General features: G+C 42.6%; 1 protein-coding gene across 2 annotated transcripts in view; it reads left to right on the top strand.

The window, feature by feature from the left end:
• Positions 1 to 1,587: 1,587 nt before the first annotated feature.
• Positions 1,588 to 8,465, top strand: part of TSEN2 (tRNA splicing endonuclease subunit 2) — a 47,832-nt gene continuing 40,954 nt past the window's right edge. For both annotated transcript variants that reach the window (XM_077452114.1, XM_077452115.1), the window contains exon 1: positions 1,588 to 1,695. The gene's annotated coding sequence lies outside the window, so the exon portion shown is untranslated. The remainder of the gene's footprint in view (positions 1,696 to 8,465) is intronic.

Genomic DNA, 8,465 nt, shown 5'->3' with positions numbered 1-8,465 from the left:
TCTGTCATCAGTGCCACGTATCAGTGCCATTTGTCATCAGTGCCCCCTGTCAGTGTCACGTGCCATCTGTTGTCAGTGTCACGTGTCATCAATTACATATTAGTGCCATCTGTCATCAGTGCCACATATTAGTGCCATCTGTCATCAGTGCCACGTGTCATCAGTGCCATGTATAAGTGTCATCATTGCCACGTATCAGTGCCATCTGTCATCAGTGTCACGTGTCATTGTCCTGGTGCTTCAAAAGTGTAATAAATAGTCAACAAGTTAGATGTGTAATTTATGTTCCTAGAACACATGATGGCGCTACCTGCATGTTGGGCCTCTCTATGTGGCCAGGCTGTGAAAAAGTCCCACACATGTGGTATTGTAATACGCAGGAGGAGTAGCAGAATTTTTTGGGGGGTGTCATTTGTGGTATACACATGCCACGTGAGAGAAATAACCTATTACAATGACAATTTTGTGGAGAAAAAAAAAAAGAAAAATCTTAATTTTTGCAAAGAATTGTGGGAAAAAAATGACAACATCAAAAACTCACTATGCCTCTTACTAAATACCTTGGAATGTCTACTTTCCAAAAAGGGGTCATTTGGGGGGTATTTGTACTTTCCTGACTTGTTCGGGTCACAAGAATAGAGATAGTCCACCGGTACATCAGATGTGATCAATTTTGTGCGATTCGCACCACAGCTTGTAGACTCTCTAACTTTCACAAAGACCAAATGATATCCACTAATTTGGGTTATTTTTACCAAAGATATGTAGCAGTATATATTGTGGCCAAAATTTATGAAGAAAAATTTATAATTTGCATAATTCTGTCACAGAAACAAAGAAATATGCGTTTTTTTTCAAAATTTTCGGTCTTTTTTCATTTATAGCGCAAACAAAAACCCCAGAAGTGATCAAATACCACCAAAAGAAAGCTCTATTTGTGGGGAAAAAAGGACAAAAAATTCATTTGGGTACAGTGTTGCATGACTGAGTAATTGTCATTCAAAGTGTGAGAGCACCGAAAGCTGAAAATTGGTCTGGGCAGGAATGGTGTTTAAGTGCCCAGTAAGCAAGTGGTTAAACATGATTTTTTTTTTTGCATCTTTTTTTGTTTGTTTCGCAAAAAATAAAACTCCGAACTGTAATTAAATACCACCAAAAGAAAGCTCTATTTGTGGGAAAAAAATGATAAAAATTTCATTTGGGTACAGTGTTGTATGCAATTGTCAAAGTGCATCAGCGCTGAAAGCTGAAAATTGGTCTGGGACTGAGGGGGGTTTAAGTGCCCAGTAAGTAAGTGGTTAAAAAGCAGCTGCAAGCCTGCTGACCTCACAGGTTTGCTAATCTGACAGAAATTCGCTGCTTTTAAAATTCGACACCTAAACCGTCAGACGGAGTTCTAAGTACTGTATTTCACTATATAACCTCAGTTTACATTTAAAAATAAGTGTAAAATGCAAAACTCCGGTGGGTGTAACAAGATGTGCGCTTTCCCCCTTCTCAGTGTCTTTACTGTGGGTGAGTGCGAGGTGTAGCAAGATGAAGATGACGAAACGTCACTTCCGTTACACACTCCGACGGGTCTCCAAATCTAACGAAACATCCTGATCACTTCCTGGTAAGAGGAGAAGTCAGCGCATGCTCAGGAGGAACAGGATTTCATGGGAAGCACGATCTGCTGATACACCGGCTGGTTGGGTGAGTGGTGTGTGGTTTAACCCGCGCTGTGCTGGGGAAGGGGAGTTCTCATGGCGGAGATAGGATGGATGGAGGAGTGTTATACCGAGCATTGTGTAGGATGTCACTGTGTACAATCTTATATTGTGTCTGCAACACAAAGAACAGGACTGTGGGGCTTGAGACACTACACGTCAGTATGTATTGTATGCAGGATGATAATGATTTGTGTCCCTCATGTATACAGAGCTCAGTGCCCTGTAGTCTTTACATCACACATATAAGGCTAGGAACACATATATGCACATTTAGTCGCTGTACCTGCAAGAAACGCAGGAATGGAACTTTTTTTGTTAATTTTATTTCTTTTTCTTTTTTCTGCATCACACCGCGCCGCATGCTGCAGCTCTGTGCAGTTTTGCGTATGTGAAAATACATAAGTGCGCCATGACGTCAGAGTGCGTGTGGATTCTGTACGGGTCAGGAATGCGACAATACACATGTGTGAACCCAGCATAACAAATCTACAGCTCTCTGCTATCCCTGATGTGGAGTCCCTCTAGTTCAGGGGTCTCATTTTTTTTGAACAAAAGGCCATTCAATGCCCATCACAGTGTTTGGGGGAGGGGGCAGTAGGACATCAGAGGAAGCTTTGTGTAAGTGGTCAGCGGGAGTACAAAATGACTCGATGTCAATCGGAGTAATATAAATTCCCACTTCATGGGTGCTCAGTACGCAGATCTTTGAACATTGAGCTTCGCATGATTTTTTTTTTTAAATGTGCGTATTGGCGCACAACATTCACAGCAAAATCCCACCATTTCTGTAATACCATTCAGAGTGACTAGCGCCCAAACTCACCTTGCACGTTTTGCAGAGGGGAATCGCAAGCAGAATTGCACCGATTCCAAATCGCCAAGTTTGAACAGGGCGTATTGGTGATGAGCCTGTGTGTTTGGATCCGTGCACCCACGCCAGACCACATGTTGAATTTTTACATGCAGCTGTACGTGTGCATCCGCTTCTATGGACTGCTTGTATGCAGCTCCAAGGCAGATTCACACTCAACAAAAAACAGCTCTACACAGAGGACAGGACTCTGTGCTCATCTGAATGAACCCTTGGGGTCCTTTCATAAGCATGTGCAGGGGGTGTGCCTGGGTACACCCTAATCACTGCATGTGGTGCTCCTCCCCTATGTTCTACCCCTTTGTAGTGCTGCTGGATTCCTTTCTCTCACCTCCCCCTGGCTCCTGTGGCGGATGTTTCAGAATGGACAGTGGGGGAAGTGGCTTGTAAATATGTCATTTACCGTCCCCTTCCCTTTGTAAAGTAACACAGTGAACACACTCGCTCTGCGTTCCTTCATACCTGAACTATGTTTACTATGCTTCAAGAGGGATTCCACCAAAAAAAAAAAAAAAAAAAAAAAAAAAAAAAAAATATATATATATATATATATATATATATATATATATATATATATATATATATATATATATATATATATATATATTAAAAGCCAGCAGCTATAAATACTACAGCTGCTGACTTTTTTAATAAATGGACACTCACCTGTCCCGGGTTCCAGCGAGGCCGATCGATCGCTCGGCTGCTGCAGTTACCATTCTAGGTGAGGGAATCAGGAAGTGAAGCGAATCGGCTTCACTTCCCGGTTCCCTACTGCGCATGCGCGAGTCGCGCAGCACAATAGGAATTCTCCGCGCTGTCACTGGGACCCGTGTGTGTCCCAGCAGACAGCGCGGCAGGGCAGGAAATGGCGTAGACTCCCACGGGAGTCTATGCCCGGAAGTGGGTGTAAATACCTGTCTTTGACGGGTATCTCCACCCCCCTCCCCCCTGTAAGGTGCCAATTGTGACACCGGAGGGGGGGAGGGTTCCGATCAGCGGAAGTTCCACTTTAGGGTGGAACCCCGCTTTCAGTTTGTAAATGAACATAAAGCAGAAGTACCAAAGTGTATAAAGATTTTTTTTTTTTATATATATATAGGATATGTTTTATAGCAGAAAATCAAAAATTTTTTTTTTATTTTTTTTTTCTTTTTTTCCTTCAAAATTCTTGTGTATATGTGTGTGTATATATACATACATACATTTTTTTTTTTTTTTTTTTTCAAACATACTCCCATCCAGATCGCTTCTGTTTCAGGAAAGGCCTTTCAGATCTCAGCAGGACAATACTAAACCACATACTGCATCTTTGACAACAGCATCTTTTTGTTGTAGAAGGGTCCAGGTGCTTAACTGGCCTGCCTGCAGTCCAGGCTTTTCACCAATTGCCACATCATGAAACTCAAAATATGTCAAAGAGCCAGGACTATTGAGCAGTTAGAATCCTATATTGGGCAAGAATGGGACAACATTCTTATCCCAAAAATCCAGCAACTGGTCTTCTTAGTCCCCAGATGTTTACATAGTAGTGGTAAAAGAGGGGATGCTACACTGTGCTAAACATGGCTCTGTCCCAACTATTTGTTGCCCCATCTGTGTTAATGGGTTGGGGGAATACTGCCCCATCGTTGGGAGGAACAGGGCTCCAAGGGCCAGAGAAAGGAGGACTCAAGTATGCTAGAATTCAATGGGAAATTATAGGGGGAAGGTGACCAGCTATTTCCCAATTGCCTACTAGCTGAATGGCTGCTATTAAAGCAGTAGTAAAGACCACTTATAATAAAGCTTACTGGTAGGTACAAGGAATATTAGTTCTCCACTGCTCTAGAGTCCAGTGGTGACATGCTTTTCACCACTGCATCCGATGCATTGCACTTGGTGATGTTGGGGTTGGCTGCAGCTGCTCGGCCTTGGAAACCCATTCCATGAAGCTCTCTACGCACTGTTGTGCTAATCTGAAGGCCACACAAAGTTTGGAGGTCTGTAGCTATTGACTCTGCAGACAGTTGGCGACTTCTGCACACTGTGAGCTTCAGCATGCTCCAACCCCGCTCTGTCATTTTACGTGGCCTACCACTTCGTGGCTTAGTAGTTGTTGCTTCCACTTTGTTATAATACCACTAACCGTTGACTGTGGAATATTTAGTAGCAAGGAAATTTCATGGATGAATTTAGTGCACAGGTGGCAACCTATTGGGGTACTACACTTGAATTCACTGAGCTTCTGAGAGCGACCCATTCTTTCATAAATGTTTGTAGAAGCAGTCTGCATGCCTAGGTGCTTGATTATATCCACCTGTGGCCATGGAGGTGATTGGAACACCTGAATCCAATGATTTGGAAGGGTGACCAAATATTTTTGGTAATATAGCGTATATAGCTTCATTAACCACTTCCCTACCCGCTCATTGTCATGACATCTGCAGATGGGATCTCCCATCATAGGCGGGCATCATGACGGCCTCCCGGTGGTATAGGCGTGGGCTGCCGCGTCATCTAGGAGCCAATGCGCGTGTCGGCGGCTGCGATGTCTGCCGAGCACTCGCAAACTATTGTTACAGAGCAGGACCGTGGATCTGTGTGTGCAAACGCACAGATCCACGTCCTGTCAGGGGAGAGGAGACAGATTGTGTGTTCCTAGTATATAGTAACACCGATCGGTCTCCTCCCCAAGTCGGAGCCCCCCCCCCCCCCCAGTTAGAAACACTCCCTAGGTAATACATTTAACCCCTTGATTGCCCCCTAGTGTTGTCTCCATCCCTGCCATTTATATAGTAATCAGTAAATTTTTATAGCACTGATCGCTGTTTAAATGTGGTCCCAAATTGATGTCAAAAGTGTCCGACATGTCCGCCTCAATGTCAGTCACGATAAAAATCGCAGATCACCACCATTACTAGTTAAAAAAAAAAAAAAGTAAAGCCATAAATCTATCCTCTATTTTGTAGGCGCTATAACTTTTGCGCAAACCAATCAATATACGCTTATTGCGATTTTAATTTTTTCCCAAAAATATGTAGAAGAATACATATCGGCCTATATGGAGGAAAACATGTATGGTGTGTGCGTTTTTTTTTTTTTTGTTTTTTTTTTATCAGGATATTTATTATAGCAAAAAGTATTGTATTTTTTTCAAACTTGTCGCTCTTTTGTTTTGTACTACAAAAAAATTAAAACCACAGAGGTGATCAAACACCACCAAAAGAAAGCTCTACTTGTGGGGTAAAAAATGATAAATCATTTTGGGTACAGTGTTGCATGACAGCGCAATTGTCACTCAAAATGTTACAGCACTAAAAATTGGCCTGGGGGGAAGGGAGTGAAAATGCCCTGTATTGAAGTGGTTAACCTGTAAAAACGACATCACTAAAGAGGTATTGATATATGAAATATAAACCTAAATTATATAGACTAACACCAAACCATATAACTATTGAGTCATAGTCACAGAAATAAAGCATATAATTAAAAGGCATTTAAAATTTTATCTTTTTGTTAATGATTTGTATTAAAATGGTTGTAAACCTCAGACATGAAATCTGAACAAAGCATGTCTCTCTATAGTGTGTATTTGTCTCAATTAAGAGCACTAAGGGGTTGATTTACTAAAAACAAATAGACATGTTTAAGAGAAATTATTTATTTATTTTATTTCCTTGCACATGATTGGGCATTCTTTGCAAAGTGAAGCTTTACCTCATTCACTAAGCTCTGGAGCAACTGCAGTTTGCAAAGTGCACAGTGTATTTGCCTTTAGTAAATAAACCCCAAAGGGCCGGTTCACACTTGTGCGATGCCAGACATCGCATGTAATTCGCAGCGCACTGCTGTTCACATTACATGCGGTGTCTGTGCGGTGCGATATCAGCCATACAGATAGTATGGCTGATATCGCACCGCATTTGGTCCAAACACGCAGAATCGGATCACATTTGTGTTCATGCATATGTGATCTGATTCATGTCCGAACTGTCAGTTCGCAGTGCGCTATGTGAGCTGAAATGGGGGTGTTGTTAACATATAATGACACTCCCCAGCAGTTCGCATATGGCAGTGTGATCTGCTGTACATGTTGGTTGCGATGCGGGAACCCGCAGTGGATTTGCAGGGTTCTCGCATCGTACAAGTGTGAACCGGGCCTATGTGACATTCTGTCTGCTGCTTCTCTCCTCTATCGGCATCAATCACTTCTGACAAGTTTTCCTGACACCAAGAGGAAAAAAAAGGTGATGGGGAGGGACCTTCAGCTGATTGACAGTCTCAGCTCTGTACTGTGTGAAGGGGGTGTGTCCCTTCCCTCCAATCAGCTGTCAGAGCTCTCCTCACTGATGTAACGTCGGCTGTCGGCCGCCTGTTTTCTGACGGCTTATACAAGCTATATAAAGAGAAGACTGCAAATAAACAGGTACAACTTGTATAAGAGAATTTGTCTTTTCTCTGTGTATCCTGAGGCCAGTCAATTCACTGGGTATATGTAAGGGTTTGCAACCACTCCAATAAATTGTCATTTTATTTTATTTTAGTAAACAACATAAAAACGAGGAAGAAATCCTTAAGGGACTGTTTTATGAAAGGCTTTAACTGCCATTGGTATTCAGCCAAGCGGTTCTGGGGCAAAGAAAGTCAAGACACGCAAATATTTTGAGGAAATACAGTTCCTGAAGACAATTATGAAACGCAAGAGGTGAGTGTTTTCACATACCATTTTAGCATGCTTTGGGCTTCATCAATGTCTGAGTTGCTGTTAAGGAGATTTGCTTTTTAAGTTCTGTTAAGACAGAAAGATTGAAATGCTCTTTAATAGGCATATAACACGAGATTTTAATGAGGATTTTTTGATCTTTAGAACTTCAGACGTCGTGGAGGAGAGTACACAAGGCTCCAAGCCAGAAGATTTGGGAGAAGTGGATGGGGAAGCTGTGTTGAATACTTCAAGTCGGTCATCACTTTTGCTGCCAACATCAAGCACAGAAGATGGATCCAAAGGGACAGAGAAACATCAGGTGCTGCAATCCAAGAAGCAAAAAAAGAAACCGGCAGATATTGACTTGGTGTCATCAGTAATAATGAAAATGTTGGGAGAGCTGAGGGAGCAACTGCGTGAGAGCCGTCGCAGAGAAGAAAGAGAAGACAACATCACTAGTTTCCTCTGCTCCTTGGAATATGACATCAGGCAAATCCCACCACATAGACTGTCAGCCCTCAAATGGGAGATCATGCAAGTAGTTCGTCGTTATGTGCACATGCAGCCTTCACCACCCGATCATCCAACATATTACAGCACAACCTCGTACACTACACAACCACAACTGCAGCATCTCGTAAACGCGCACATACCGCCACAACCCTCACAAACATACGCCATACAGGAACCTCCCTCTACACATTCTCCAGCCTCGGGGTCTGGTAGAGGGTATTTAATGTAGAGAGATGTTGGGACACCTGCCACTTTGTCCATGTCACCCGCAGAATCATTGTACTGTGATTCAAGATAAGGTACCTAACTGGCTTGGGGACATAAGAGATTTGTATCTTTGCATTTAACCCCCCCCCCCCCCCACACACACACACACACACTCTTTACTACCTTACTATTATGACAGCCTCCAATGTTCAGCAAAACTTTGAGGGGGGGGGATCTGGCCAAACAGCATTTGTGAAGTCTGGCACTGGTGTTGGAGGCGAAGACCTGACTCCCCATAAGTGTTCAAAGCTATTGAGTAGGATTTTGATCAGTGCACGTCTAAGGGTAAAGCACATATTAATGCCTAAGCACAATTTTGCAACTTTGACATGTGTTAGCAAAACCGTACATATCATCACAATTACTTTGTGCATTCAGGTGTATTATACCTTGATTTTTTTCAGGACAAATTGGG

The sequence above is a fragment of the Lithobates pipiens genome, unplaced genomic scaffold (genome assembly GCF_037356315.1).
Source record: "Lithobates pipiens isolate NorthernLeopardFrog02 unplaced genomic scaffold, aLitPip1_a1.2 Scaffold_23, whole genome shotgun sequence".
Taxonomy (NCBI): Eukaryota; Metazoa; Chordata; class Amphibia; order Anura; family Ranidae; genus Lithobates; species Lithobates pipiens.
Note: the sequence above shows the minus strand (reverse complement) of the source record. Positions and strands in the feature narration are given on the sequence as shown.